The sequence below is a fragment of the Tympanuchus pallidicinctus genome, unplaced genomic scaffold (assembly GCF_026119805.1).
Source record: "Tympanuchus pallidicinctus isolate F22 unplaced genomic scaffold, pur_lepc_1.0 scaffold1, whole genome shotgun sequence".
Lineage (NCBI taxonomy): Eukaryota > Metazoa > Chordata > Aves > Galliformes > Phasianidae > Tympanuchus > Tympanuchus pallidicinctus.
The window spans coordinates 28,751,878-28,767,651 of NW_026294618.1; the positions used below are offsets into that span (position 1 = coordinate 28,751,878).

General features: G+C 42.2%; 1 long non-coding RNA gene across 1 annotated transcript; it reads left to right on the forward strand.

The window, feature by feature from the left end:
* Positions 1-1,332: 1,332 nt before the first annotated feature.
* On the forward strand, positions 1,333-15,534 carry LOC128083978 (uncharacterized). The gene is made up of 3 exons (XR_008208285.1): positions 1,333-1,366; positions 8,424-8,496; positions 15,309-15,534. It is a non-coding gene; the product is annotated as an uncharacterized LOC128083978 (long non-coding RNA).
* Positions 15,535-15,774: the final 240 nt, after the last annotated feature.

Sequence of the window (15,774 nt, forward strand, 5' to 3'; positions counted from 1 at the left end):
ACTTGAATTAGCTAATGAAGTCGTTCTTTTTTTTGTTGTTGTTGTGACTGAGACTCAGATCAAGAGTCTCCTAAACAAATTCCTTTTTGCCTTGATGGGAATGTGTTTAGGGTCTTCATCCAGACTGATGAAGCCTGCACATTTGCAGTAGGTTGCCAGCAGTATATGCAGACAGTTATTTATATATGTATACAGATACATACACATACATATGCTTGTAGTATTTACCTCTATATAGTCTATAATCGTGCATATATGTGTATTCTATACTTATTTTATTAATTAATTTAATGTCTTTGGTATTAATCGCAGCTAGATAACTTGAATTTTAGTTAGAGGATATAGAGCAATTGCAGGTGGAGCATTGCCTGGCTGTCTCAAGTTGTCGTCTGAATACACCACAGACCCAGATGTCATGTTTCTTTATCCATTAAGCACTGTACCCCTTTGTGGGAGCAGAAATCACAAATCACAGTCTGCAAAAAGAATAAGCTGTATGAACAACATCTTATTACAGTGCTAGGAATTGTACTAATGAAACAATATCTGATTTGCAGGCATGTGAGGGTAAGATCATTATCACACAATAGGTGTGTCAAAATAGTAGGATCATCCCTATGGTTTAGAGAAGAACTGGATTAGGAAAAAAGGGATATGTAAACCATCAAGGTTTTAGCAGGACATTTGCCTTCTTTTGCCATCTTCTTCACTGGGAAGATGGAGCAGCAAGGAAATGAAATTCTAAATATATTTAAGAAGCGATGTTGGTGACTGAGGTGATGTTGTGCTAGTAAAACCTTAGGGTAATCCCAGGAAAGGGTGCTCTCTGGTCACAGTTTAAAGGAACCTATACAGCTGATGCCCAGTCCAGGCAGAGATGGAATTATTATTGCAGATGTAAATTAAATGGTGTATTATTTATAGAGCATTTCTCTACTATGCATTTTCAAAAACAATAATAAAAAAAAACTGAGCAAGGCTCCCTAGGCAATGCATGTATTGGAGAAATTCTACTGCAATTCTAACATACAGACACATGTAGGGAAATGAGATACAGAGTAGCTTCATTATCTTCAACCTCATTGATTAAAGTGTGTTTCTTTGCAGTTTTTTTTTTTTTTTTTTTTTTTTTTTTAAGTTGAACACAAAGCACAAGCAGTAGAAGCTAATTACCAAATTAACTAAAAAGATAAGCACTGGGAACTTTCTACCCCTCAGATCCTCAGCTTCTGATGTTTTTCAAGGTCTTGATTAATGAGCATCACCTGAAGGTCTTGTTTATGCTATTTATCTGCTGCTGGCCACTGCAAGCATTCCTAGTGGTGGCCCATGGAGAAAGACAGTGGGATCTCTTTGCCTACTGAAGGTATTGTACAATTGCTTTGCGTTTCTAGTATGCCTCAATGAAAGGGATGTTATAGAAAGACCTTTTTTGTGACTGATTTTTCACAGACTTTGGGTGTAAGGAGAAATGAGGTTCCATAATATGTTTATTCTTGGGGTTTTGTAACTTATGACATGGTTATTTTTTGTTGATATTTTAAGGCCTGAATGTAAGAGAAAGAAATGATAATCCACAGTAGGATTAGACGCCTGGGGATCTGTGCTTATTTCTGTCAAAGCTCTTTCTCAGTTTTGTATGTGTGAGAGAACCAGTCTCTGCCTGGCTGTTTTGGGGGAGGATGGTTTGGGGTGGGGTATAGACACCTGTAGCAGCAAGGTTGAAAGGTACCTACTATCCTGCTGAAAGAGAAAGGTAGAGGAGATGGAAGAGGAATTCACTAGTCACTGAATTGTACTCAAACTTCCCACAAACCTGTAACCCTGATGAGGTTTGAAATGAAGCCTGGGAAATTGGCTGAAATAACTTCCTTATGTAAGTGCCTGTTACGCTGAGAATTTCTATGGCTGTTTAAAGAGCTCTGGTGGTTCCTGTTATGCACCTGCTCTCTGGTTGCTGTGAGGGATTTAGGCTGTAGCCTGGTAGCCACAGATCTGCTTTGGCCCTGTCCTGTTTCTGCTTGACTAAACCATGTGCCTGTGAGCCAGCTGCTGCCCTGCACTGGCCAGTGCCCTGCCTTTCACCTCTCTCTGTAGCTGAGAAATAGTGCTCGGCCATCTTTCATTCTTATTGCTCCTTTATTTTAAGCCACTTTTACAGTGATGGTTGCTTTCCCACTTTCCATTAATGAAATCTATAAATTCCTCTCTCCTTTCTTAACTAACATTCTGTTGAAGCCTCTCATCTTTCAGCTCTCTTTTACTATTAACATAATGTGTGTCTTTTCACTTCCACCTGTCTCAGTCTGAAAAGTGATTCTGAAATTGCTTTAATCTTTGATGTTCTCTCTGCAAGAACTTGGTGGGATCTTATTTTAGTGACAAAAATAAGCTTTTTGTGCTAGAGCTGCCAAATTAACATTGGTAGGATAAAACAAAGTGAATCTATTTCTTTATTTGTGTGTTGAAAGGAAACCTATTTATGTTAGAACTATTTGCTCATGCCATCCCAGAGCCTGCTTGTGTAGCTAAGAAAAGACTCAGGTCCCAGTTTCCAGTTGTCTGCCATTCTGAAAGATGTCTACAGACTTGGGTGGACAAAGCTTGTCTTATTGGTGCCTGTGAAGTTGCAGAAGAAAACTAGTTTTCAGATCAGAGGCTGAATGTGCAGTCAGTTTAGTGCCTGGAGGTGAGAAAGAGCAATTTGCTTATTTGTATGCTGCACAGGCTCAATGTTGAAATCTTCAGTGCCATTTTAGTAACAGTTTTCCCCTAAAATATCAGTGTTCCTGAAAATCTTAGTAGTTAAATTCCAGAGGTTTTTAACAACTGGGTCCGTGCCATTGGTTTTCCATTGGGACGCAGATAGGGAGCCCTAAATCTCCCTGGGCTGCTGTGAGTGCTGTGCATCCCATATCTGCCCCTACTGCCTTTCCTGGCCTCTGGAAAGGAGGCCCCTTCATCAGCTTCAGCGCAAGGTGCGTAACTGACTGCCCTTCTTGAAAGGAAGATGCAGAGGGGTAAAACTGGGCACTTCAGAGAACTGTCTTTGTAAGTACATTTTGTAGGTTTCCCTTATTCTGGTAACATGATTCATTTTTCTGGAATGACCCCCATTTCACAAGATGTGTGTGTCACACTATCTTGCAGTGAGCATTTTTTTCATTGTGATTTGTTAAACTTAATGTAAAATGTGCTTTAATGTGTTTGTGGTGGTTTTTTTTGTTTGTTTTTTGTTTTTGTTTCTTTTTTTTTTTAGTTTTGAGATCCTTTTAACAAATGAAAACAGGTAGCACTTATTTTTATTTATTCTTTCAAAATAATGCAGTTCTAACCATTAAGATTCACAGAGGTAGTATGTCTGTTGATACTGCTGCTTACTTGCTTTCCTGTCTCTCTGTAACCAGCACTCAACTTCTGCTTTTTTACTAAAACAGTGTTTCAGTGTTTTTGGTGAGGTGGAGATAGACTGAATCATAGCAAAGGGACTCAGAAGAACTTCCAAAGATAATACTCCTCTCTTCTGAGTGGGATCAGCTGTGGTTCTGTTGTGCCTTACAGATGTTTCAGAGTTTCTGTTTTTAAAGGTATCAACTAGAGGAGTTTGGTAATAATTCCAATGCTTCACTACATTTTTAGGGTTTGTCAATATGGTTTTCTTATTTTCATCTGATTTCCTTTTCCACAAGTCATTCAATCGACTCTTCTCTACTATAAATTCTACCTGAGTACTGTCTTGTTCCCTCAGCCTCTTTCTCTCAGTAATGAACATCTCATTTTTCACCCTTTCTCTCATAGATCACATTTTCTTATTTTCTGATCATGCTGTGCTCTCTGCTCACTTACTAGCTCTCCTGAAGCAGAGTGCATTGAGATCTATTTGTTCTGGATTTGGGCTAGTGCAGTACTGTTCTAAATCATTTCAGGGAAGCAGCAGGATGAGAAGAGAACCTAGCAATATCTTCTCGAAAGAAGAAAGCAAGAATTTTGTGATAAAGCCAAGCAAATGGTTAAGTTTTCCAAAAGAGTTCAAGATTTAGAGAATAGAAATCCCATGAATCCCTTTGGTGATGCAGAAGCAGTGAATAAAGTATAGCTGATATTCCCAGACTGAGGAGCTTGTTTAAATCTAGCTGTGAAGGATTTTGTGGTAAGGAGTTGTAATGATATGAGGGAAATAGTGTGTGAGCAATTAAAGGGAAAAAGAAGTCCCCAAAGTGGGGTAATGAAGGCTGTGCTGCATTGGAGGCAAGCTGCTGGGGCTGTAATTTAGTGAGAGAGACAGCAGTTGCATTTCTGTTGGTAAGTCTTAATGAAACTGAACTATTTATAGTGGGACAGTTGCTCTAACAGTTTCATTGCCAAGATTTTAAGGAAAGACCTTAGGTCATAAAAAAATGACAGCGCGACTAGCATCTGAGATAAAGAATTTACTGTGTGGGAGAGAAGGGCAAAGAACATGTTAATTATACAACATATGCCTACTTTCATTCATATGGATGGGGAAGGAGAATATGTTTCAATGGATCATCATTACTACTTTGTTTGGAGATGTGTTTATATTGAGAAATACCTGCATCAACCAAGGCTGGGATGGTTCCTGTACTTGGGCAGCACATGCTGCTGTCAACCCTGCCCACAGTGCTGGGCTCAATGCTGTGTCTCCATTTCAGCTCCCCCTCGTATGAAGTGAGAGGAACATATTTTGAGGCTGTGTCATGCCTCAGGTTCTGTGGACAACAAATGCATTCTCCAGCAGGGAGGATCTGGTTCTGAAGTTATTTCTCAATGAATCTACCAGCTGTATCTTTGGGGGGGAGGGGGGGGAGCATTTCCAACCCTGATTGCTTTTCTGCTGAAGTTGCAGCAAAAGCAAAGCTTCAAGAATCCATTCCACGCCCTGCTTTCTAGACACCAAAATGTCCCGTGAAGGACAAGTCAACTGTTCAAAAGTCGCAGTGGTCCTGGAGAGGTTCCTCTCCTTCACCATCATTCAAGTCCTTCTATCTGTTTCCCACCTTTCATCCTTTTCTCTGGATTATCCTCTAGGGCTCTTACATTATTTGGAAAGGTGCCTCTGCTATCTGAAGAGTAATTGAGCAATCAGATGCCGTCTTACAGAGCTAACTGCTGCTGGAAACCATGAGTATGAGGGAAGTGTGTGTGTAGGGGGGAAAGGGGGGGTGGGAGAAATGTTGAAGATTAAAACCTATATAAAATGATTGAGAAAAGGTAAGACTGGACAGGGCTGCCTTTACTTTCCTCATTGCGAGGCACTCACTTATGCAATACACAGCTCTCCTCGCTGCTGCCAGTCATCATGTCTGTGGTTTGTGTCACACTGTGCTATGCAAAAACCCGGCGAAGTGATGGCTATGGTAGTCTAATGCCAAAGCATTCATTTTTGGGGATCTAGTGCAGAACGGCACATGTGCTTCAAGAAGCCACAAAAGATGAGAGAAATTGTTTTGAAGACATTAATCAAAGACCTGAAACTCTATTATTTTTTTTTTTTCGCCATCCTGAAGCTCAGGATAGAAGAGATTTGGGTTTGAATATTTCTTTCAAAAATCAGCTGCCAAGAAAATGGGCTCACATCCAGGGCTTTGCTGGGGAAATGAATGGCAGGGTTCCTGCTGGCTGTGGCAGCACAAAGATCTGGCTCTTGGTTAGGATGCAGTAAGCAGGGGAGAGGCTGGTCCACCTCCTTTACCCCACTCAGAAAAAACTCACTGGAGCTTGTGTTATGGTAAGTCAACAGTTCTTAGTGGTTTTGGAGACATTTGGACTGCATTTGTTCATGCTTTGGTGGGCAGCTGGATTGGTTTGGGGTTTTGCCAATGATAGCTGGTCTTTCACCATTAACATCTCAGACAAATATATTGGATTTTCATTACTCCAGGTCTCATCTTGGAAAGCCCACAACTTTTTATGTGCAAAATAAATTTTCCTTATATAAATCTGCAAGATACAGTGAGTGAGGACAGAAGGAGGAGTAAGCAGGAGGGGAAGCAAACTGTGAAAGAAAACTGGTGACGGGTGGAGGAGAGAAGGGAGGGAAGGCACAGCATGGAGTAGGGCAAGCAGAGGATGCTCAGGGTAAATTCTTTGTGTACATTTCTGACCTGCCCTCCTGCTGAATCACAGGTTTGGATTTTCAATTTAGCCGTCACCTTTGGAAAAACAGTAATATGAATAGCTGGCTGATTGCTATCAGATAGAAATGGACCCTGTTCACTTAAAAGTCCAGATGCACTGCTAGGGTAGTTCAAGGGTTAATCATCAGTTATACAAATCCCCAGCAACTGAAGCATATGTCCAAGCTGATGGATAGAAATTCTCTTGCTTTCTGCTGAATGTAGGAAACCATTATGTTGGGGGAGGAAAAAAAGAAAATAATGAGAGGGCAGATATTGAAATTGCCTGTGTTCCAGGGCTCAGCCATACAAATCCTCACATTGCCTCATACAAGAAAATCTCTGATAAGGTTCATTGCCTTGTTCCAAATGAAGTTCATCCAAATTAAAGTACTTTTAAATTTCACATTCTGCACATATGTGGATCACAAATGCAGATGGTATTATGGACAAAATTGAATAGCCTGATCTGCATGTTATGATTTCATCTCCTTCCTCCTGGAAAGATGAGAAATAATCACAAATTCTTGATCTACTGGAAGACAGGCTTTCTCCAGTGGTAACATGTATTTCCTTTTCTTGTTGGGAAGTTCTATTGCATTTCCATTTTTTTTTTCTGCTGAATTCCTGGAAGAGCTGAGTGCTGTGAGCTGAGGCTCTCTCATCAATGCAGAGATGAGAGCAATGCAGACAGGGTGCTCACAGGATGCTCCTCACCCCATAAGAAGCCCAGATCCTCAGGGGAGTTGGCAAGCAGGTGGCAGTCTGCAATACTTCACATCCTGCAGCACAAGAGTCCTGCCTTAAATTTTAAGGAGCTATAAGTCACCTTTGAGGGTCTTGTATGTTAACATGTTGCCTACAGATCACACATGGGGCTGAAAGGTTCTGCACAGGGGGATCGGTACAGTCAGTCTGTTGGAAAGCTTTTGGCCTTTGTGATACTTCTGTTGACTCACGTGTATGGGAAAGACTCCTTTTATCTCCATGAGTATTGCCTCGCATGGTAAAACCTCATGGCTATATCAGAGAACATGACTAATTATTGGATTGGAGACTGATCGATTGGTGCATGAAAGACTCTGAAGTAGTTGGGATCTGGATGGTGGTGCAGGCAGTCTTCTCTTTTTTGTTTCTACTGCCAGCAGCAGAGTTTCACAGCTAATGCCCTTGCAAAGGAGCAGAGAGGAGGCTTTGAAGCACCCACTCTGATCTCTGTAGGGGAGCTGGGAGCCTTCTGAGAGCTCAGAGCAGAGACACCCTTTGGGCCCAGGTTGTTTCCATTCCTTAGAAAGGAGCATAACTCAATTCCCACACCGCTTTTAGCACAGGTCATCTGCAAATGCCCACACGTTACAGAATATACTGTCAAAAATAATGATGAATTGCATGCTGCACTTGTTATATGCGAAGAAATTTAACTCAGTATTTTACCCAGCAATCCTCAAAGTATCCCTAGATCATAATATTCAGTTTATATTTATTGTTTTTTTGCCCCATGTTGCTTTGCTATTTCAGGTGTTCTGGCATATTCTACTCTGAATTTTCTTCTCCCCTTATGACTAATCTATGATAAAGGTATCTTTGCAATCACAAGGGAAGAAGCAGCTCCATATTGAAAAGGGCCTTGCCAAATGAGGCAGGAAGGAAAACAATACTTCAACATTTATTATTCCCCTGCATTCATGCAATGCAAACAATTCAAATAATATTCAGTTGTATCATTCCTGTTAAACAATGCAGTGCTATCAAGCTTGAAGGGAAAGCTCTTTCCCTTACAAAGATTTCTCTTTTCATGGGAAGTTTGATGTCAAGGTCTAATCCTGTTTCTGATTCAGCTTCAGATATGAAACTGAGTCCACTTAAACTTGTCATATAACTTCAGATTCAACCAGTGGTTGAAGATCTGCAGCAGACCCTGATGATTTTTCTTCTCACAGTACACCATTGTAATTAATAAAGATTTTGCTGAATAAATGGACAAAGAAAGGACCTGTAATGACGGGCTGGCAAAAGTCAAGGTAAGAGAAATGAAAAAATCCAGGAAGCAATGAAAGTTCCAATCGGAAGTTATGCTGGTGTACAAATTTAAGCAGGGTTAGCATCAGGCTTAATTGTCATTAATACAGTATTTAGTTTTTATTTTCTATTCCTGTGTCATCCTTATTTTGTAGTCAGATGCAACTTTTAAGCCTTTATCACAAGAGGGGCTGTTGCAATGGCTGAGTCTATAACCCTGAGGCTGACATGTCTCCCTCTTTGCTACTAATTGCTCCCATTTTGCAGATGACCTTGGAGATCTACCATCATTCTATCAGCAATCAGCCTTTTCTTCAGGATGGGGACAGCACATGTTCAGGTCAGTAGCAAGCCAAGGTGCCACTGACTGAACATGTGCTGTGAGATAGTGAAAGATCCGCCTCACTCCCCAGCCCTGCTCAGACAGCCAGGTGGCAGCAGGCTGCCTGTCAGCCTTGCACAGCTCAGCCTCACACCTCACCAGAGCAATGAATCAAAGCACTAAGACCTCCAGTTAATATTTTCACCAAGTTGAACTGTGTGCTGCTCTGTATATCATCCACAAATGGCACATTGTGAAAGAGTCACTACCTAAGTTCCAAAATATATATCTTTTGGCATCTCCCGCTTCATAGGCGAGGCCACTTAAAGGCTGCTTTCAGCAGCTACAATAATGCTTCTCTGTGGGAAGCAGGAGAAATATGCCAGCTCAGCACCTGCTACTTGTTCCTGCTCTCAGGACACTTCAAACCATTACAGACTTGTAACTGGAAATCTCAGTGCTGTCTTCATGCCCATTTTCACAGCCCACAACACCCATTTTGTCTAGGTCTGGAGTCCTCAGTGTCAGAGAGGCATGAACCTGCTGGAGTGTGTCTTGAGGAGGGCCACAAAACTGAACCACGGGGTGGAACACTTCTGTGAGGACAGACTGAGTGCAGGGGCTGTTCAGCCTGGAGAAGGCTCCAGGAGACCTGAGAGTGGCCTCTGGTAACTAAAGGGGGCACTCTAAGAAAGGAGGGGGCAGTTTCTTTAGTAGGGTCTGTCGTGATAGCGAAAGGGGAAGTAGTTTCAAGCTCAAAGAGATTTAGATTGAACATTAAAAAAAACCTCTTCCTATAATTAAGGTAGTGAGGCATTGGAACAGTTGCTCAGTGAGAGAGGTAGATGTCCCTGTACATTGCAGGATGTTGGACGATATGACCTTGTAGGGTCTCTTCCAATTCAAAAGATTCTATGATGATTTTATGATTCATCTCCTCTAATAGGGGATGAAAAGAGAGTGAGATGTGCTTTTTTTTCTTTTAACACTGTAGCTTCCTTTGAAAGATTGTTTCGCAGTTGGAAAAGGAATTACCACCTTGGGCTCATCATCAGTGCTGTAGTACTGTTCTCCCCTCACAATCAGATGTGTGTTGAGCAGTGATTGTATCACCACTTCATGACCACTCTGCACAGTAGTGGATTCCACTGGGGGGTTTTAGTAAACATAATTTGTTGCCTAAAGGCACATTTTATGCCTTTCTTCAACTTGTGTCTGGTCAACAGAACTGAATGTCAGCCCTTTAATTTAAAGCTGGACACTTAAAGTTGGATTTTATAGGGAATTAAGTTTTCTTTGCTACCTGGAAGCTACTCCAGGGAAATAAGTATTTGTACTCCAAAGGCACCCTAAAACCATTTCTCTCCTTCCAAATTGAAAGCAGGGTGTTGGAGGGACCTCAGGCTGCTGCTTACTAGCAAACTGCTAGTGAATCAATGAATTTTCCTTCCAAAGGGATATTCACTTAAGGTTTAAAAAAAAAAAAAAAAAAGTGAAAAGCACATTTACATGTATACAGCAGGGGCATTTCTATTATGCTTTGCAAGCTTGGGCTATTTCGACAACTTGTTACTCTACATTAATTTAGCTTTTCTTACTCTCTGATTCAAAGCCTTTTGTCTTACTTGAGTATTTTAACGTCTTTATGATTGCAGTCCTGTCCTGCTGACCCTAAGTCACTGATGGGGTCAGACCACCCTGTGACCTACAGTCACCCAGAGGCTCTCCCTGCCTCTGCTCTGTCTGATGAGAGACACTTACCCTCAGAATTATTAGCCTCGTATCTTGTCATCATCACATGTCTTCCTTGTCTTTCAGCACTGAAATCAATTGCTACTACTGATTAGCTTCTTCAGTTTCTTCTAAAAATTTCAGCTATCAGCTTGTGTGACTTCCTGCATTCTGGCCTCCATCCTCCATTAGGGCAACTATCTAAAATCACCGCAATGAGACACTCGGGGGTCTTTGGGGCTCCTGATGCAACCTATCTTTATCTGAAGGCTATAAAAACCCATGTGAACTGCAAGCTTTGACTGTGGGACCTCTGCCAGCAACGTTTTCTCATCATTTCTTTTCTCTTATCTGTTTTCAGCCTCCTTTAATTCCCAGAGCAAAGCCCGACATTTCCATCTCTTTGTATAGTTCTTAGCACAACAGGGTTTCCTTTCTTCTCTGAGGGAGTGAGATGTGGCTACCTGCTGCACCACTACAGAGAGCAAATGATACTTATTATTTAGACATCCTGGTGGGCAAGTCTGTAAATTTTTCAGGGCAGCCTTTTACACATAATTTAAAATCACTGACTTTTGAAAGATAGTAAGAAACCACTGAATAAGTATTTTCTTTTGTTAATCTCAAAGGAACAGTTTAAGTGACCAATAACAAATTTAGCTGCTTCTGCTTCTTCTGTCACTTTTAGCTCTTTTCTTTCTAACTTATTTATCCTATCTGTGCTGTCTAAGCTCTTTGTAAAATTGCAGTGGGATAGGTGGTCTGGAGTGGCTGTTAGTTGGTTTCATGGAGCTAAAGCCAATTTTCCTTCTCTGAGTTAGTACTTTGCTTTGGTTACTGCATTCATTTTGTTTTCTTTGGGGGGTTATTTTGAGATACTGTTTGTTTGGTTTTTTTTCTTTGTGGGGAAAAAAATTGTTTTGAATTTGCTATCCATAGAGCAAATGTGAAAAGGGGAATGAAATGAAGGGTGTGAATTCAGCTCTTTGCTAAGAGGTGGTGTGCTTCTGGACTGGAAGAGAAGCTCCATTGGCATGAAGGCCTTGCCTTGGGCAAGTCTTGCCTTCTAAAGCACCCACTGGTCCTCAGCAAGCTCATAGTTCAGCAGCTATAACTTGTCCTGGCAGCTGCTCTTGCTGGCAGCTCCAGCCCACTGCTAATGATGTGGCTGGCAATGTTTGGCAGCTGCAGATGACAGTGGGTTCCAGAGGCAGTTTGCTGGATTGGGCATGCTCATAGCATCACTACAATTGCAGTCAGTTTCACTGCATTCCCACAGATATTTGGAATAGACTTTGGAATTCTGTGCTCTTTTACTGAGGTGTGGCATGTTGTCTTATTTTGAGGACAGGGAGTTTCTGCCATTGTTCTTCATTTTTCTTTATATCATATTGCATCCAAGACCAGCCCAGGTCTTGCAGCACATTCACCCTGCTTTATATATTTGTAGAGGCAGGACAGAAGTTCAGTTCTCTTCTGAATGATGCCCAAGTTCAACACTGGCTAGTGCATCAATGTCTCGCGGCCTTGGACATTCCTTCAAAAAGAAGAGTATATGGCAGTGAGCTGAAACAAGAACCTGACCAGTGGTGCGATTAAACACACAGGTTTAGCAAAATCAGCTCTCCTTTCTGCCAAAGTAGTTACTGCAATGTTATTTATGGTCAAGAGGCAGCTTCATTTGGGGATTACACTGGCTTGAGGTTATAGGCAATATCTCTAGGTCACTTTGACCCTGCAAAGAGTTGTGTTGGTTTTTTTTTTTTTTTTTTTTGCTATTTGTTTGTTTGCATTTTTCTGTCTTAACAACAAATAAAACTGTGCCTCAAAGAATTGGGATGCTGACACTTGCTTGAGCAAGGGAGGCACACACTACTTCACTTCCCTGCTGTTACAATCTCCCATCTAACTCTGACTGGGAGGCATCTGACCAAGCAGAGGAGAAGCTGGGTCACTTTGGGAACCTCCTCTAGCAAGATCAGAATTTTGTGTCCAGAGGGAAGTCCACTCCTGGCTTGGGTCATCTGGTATACAGGGCCTTTGGCCTGTGCTAATTTAAGCAAGAAATTTTGCTTCAGCAAAAGGGAGTTAATATCACTTGGTTCTAGAATGGTCACATGTTCCCAGAGGGTTGGATAGTGACTGTACATGTGTGTGTTATTGATGTGCTTGGCATCTTTCAGTATGAACAAACTGTTGCAGCATGTGTTGCTTTCTGGGCTTTGTACTTCTCAGGTTGAAATGGGTCTTGGCTGCTTTCAGTGGCTGGGAAAGACAAAATATGGGCAGTCAACCTGGAGTTTGTATTTGCTGAGTTTTGAGTGTGTTTTCTTCATTTGTGTGTAAATGGCAGAATGCCCATGTTCCACTGGAAGGCTTTGGAAATTGTTTCCAATGTTGTCCCTCCAGCGGCCAGAGAAGTTGTACTCAATTTAGGGAAATGTATCAGCTTCCAACAGTAGATAAGCAATTAGGTTTTCTGTTGTTTGTTTTTTTTCTTTAGACTGTAAGTTCACAAGGCAACCTGACTGAAGAGACCTTGATCTTCAACTCTTCGGGAGTTAAAACTTCTTTAAATCTGTAGATATGAATATGGTAGGAGGGCCTCATTGGGTGCAAGAAGATAGCAAAAGAAACATTCTGCCTTTGCTATGCTCTGAAGTCTAGGTTTATGTTCCTGAACTGATACTGTACAGCCACTTCACAGCAAAAACTCCACAATCTGGACATTTTTCATGACATTTCCACCACAGCTTTAGCTCGGCAGGTCCAGGAGAGCTGGAATGTTTTGTACAGCACAGATCTGCTAGCATCAGCTATGTCTGTCAACTACAATTCTTCACATCTTTGCAGCAGTGTGATGTGCAAGGGGTTGCACAACATTAATGTATGGGTGCCATGGGCTGTACATCTGCTGTAGGACAGAATATCTGAGTTGGAAGGGACTTACAAAGATCTTTAAATCCAAATGCCTGATCACTTCAGAGCTAACCTAAACTTATGCAAGTTATTAAGGGTGTCATGCTTTCTTCCTCACAAGAAGAGCACTGCATTTCATGGAGCTCTGGCCTGGCCTCCCAACCCCAGGATGGGCAGGGTGCCTATCACTGTGTGAAGGCCATCCTTGCCCTGCACACCCCATCCTTTCCAGCATATTTCTGTACGCAGTGCTTGCTGATTCCATGAAGATTTGTCTTGTCCTCCACACTAGAATGGCTCTGTGGTAAAACTAAGACACAATAAGTGTGACTTAACTTCAGGCTTTTAGATACATTTCCAGATGAAATTTACAGATAAAATATATATTAAAAATATACTTTTTTGTATTTGTGTTTAACAGAGGGATTCTAGCTCTTTTCTATGCCTGTCACTTATGTTCTTTTGGTATGTCCTAGCTACAGAAAACTGGGGCTTCAGATGTTTCCTAGGGCTTTCCAGATGGCTCCTTAAATTTTATGACTCTACCTACCCTCTCTGACATTTCTTTCTTGTTAAGATTGGAGTACAAATGGAAATATTCCAGATGGCTTTAGCTGGAGCCAAGTGCCTTCAGTACTTCAGAGCTTCCCAGGCAGCCCACTAACTAACTGCCCCTTACTAGACTGTTAATGTTAAATTCCCCAAACTTTTTCAGAGTTACAAAAACATTAATTTGAACTATACAAAATAAATAAATTGTAGTTTGTTCAGTTACATTCATATCTTCAGTTTCTTTAAAAGACTATGTATAATCAATTTAATAATAGCAGACCCAGCTGGAGATTGACTTTGCCCGAACACATCTATGGCAGTTTCACACATTAGAATTGTAGGGGTTGGAAGGGACCTCCAGAGATTGAGTCCAACCCCCCTACTAAAGCAGGTTCCCTACACCAGGTTTCTTCCTCCTCTCCTCAAAAACCCAGTGGTTCTTGTGCGTCACAGTATATCCTGTAGTTTTGTAAGAATTATAACTGGTTCTCATGTAAACGGAGGTATATTTCCAAGATCTCCAAGGCTGGCTTTTCACAGTGAACAATGATGTAATCTGAATATGATTAAATATTGGAAAAGCAAAACTGGAGATATGAGTTTAACAGCCCTCATTGGAAATCTAAAATTTCTAGAGTTCTTCTTTCATTTTGCTATTGCTACAGTGTCTCCTATTTCTTTTAATATGCATATTCATTGAATATATGATTCAGACTGGACAATGCTCTGAGTAATTAGATCTAGCTGTTATTTCCCTTGTTAACTGCAGAAAAGTTGGACTAGGTGGCCTTTCAGGGTCCCTTCCAACTCAAACATTTCTATGATCTGTAATTACTGGGTATGAACATCACAACAAACATGAGGGTCTGCAAAATTCTGTACAGGCAGCTCTGAAAATAATGCCTCCTATTTTATTATGTTAGGCCATGACATCAGAGGCAGATGTTGGTGGTATGGCAGTAAAGCGTGAGCCTTCCCACCAATATTCTGTTAAATTTTTGTTCCACGTGACAAAAAGCAGCAGAGTCCCACTCAACAGCCCACAGGCTTCTCACAGCAACTTCATGGTTACTGGCCAGGACTAACAGTCGGCAACAATAATCAGAGGAATGAAACAGACCAGGGAGTCTGAGCAACCATGCCTCAGGGCCTCCCTTCTTTTCCCAACAGATCGTTCCATAGTGTTTTGCAGCAGTTTTGCCTTTCTTGGAAGGCTCCCTTGGTGTGAGTCTCCTATATGAAGCTGGTGTGCATGGGATCTGTGCATAACTAGTCCAGCTGAAAATTCCCAGTGTGGCCTGGATGCTTCATGGTATGCAGCAGGTCTCCCAGGACCTCCCTGTGTACTCTGAGGGACGCTGCATTACCTCACTTAGACATGGGCTCCTGTTCAAAATGTTCTCTCTCCCCCAGAGGCACGGCAGTCTGTGGGTACCTCACAGCCACCAATGCCTCTTTCCCCCCCCTACCCCAGCACCCTCTGCTCTCCCTAGGAACGTGTCCCCAAACCCCACACAGCAGCGCTCTCCTGCACCAATGCCTTTAGTGCTGCTGCTGTCCCGGACCCGCTGCCACCACAACGACACAGGCTGTAGCAATGATGATTTTATTCATTTCACGTCTGCTAGGAAATGGAGGTGATGATCTGGGAGAGGTTGGTGTCTACCCAGTAGAAGACATTGTTGTCATCAGAAGTGCCTTCAGCGCAGGAACCTTTGGTGGGCTGAGGCGTGTCCCGCCCCACCAGCTGACTGTTGCCATTTGACCCACAGGCTGCCAGATGGACAGAAGTGCTTCCTGGAAATCGCTCTCTGTTCCCATGGAAGCTGAGACCGTTTGTTCCCTGGAAGTGACACAGCACGGGCACAGAGAAAAGGATGCAGGCTCGTTTTGCAGGACTCTGATTCCTGCACCACTTTTCCAGCCTCACAGGACTGCTCAGGGCAGCCCGTGGGCTCACTGCACTTCTGGCAGGCCCTGTTTTGCATAGGGGTCTCCAGCTGGGTGTCAGCCCCGTAACCAGGCAAGTCTTTGGGGAGAACTGATGGACCTCTGGAGGTCTGTTTTCCTTAGAAGCGTTCACAGACCAGACCT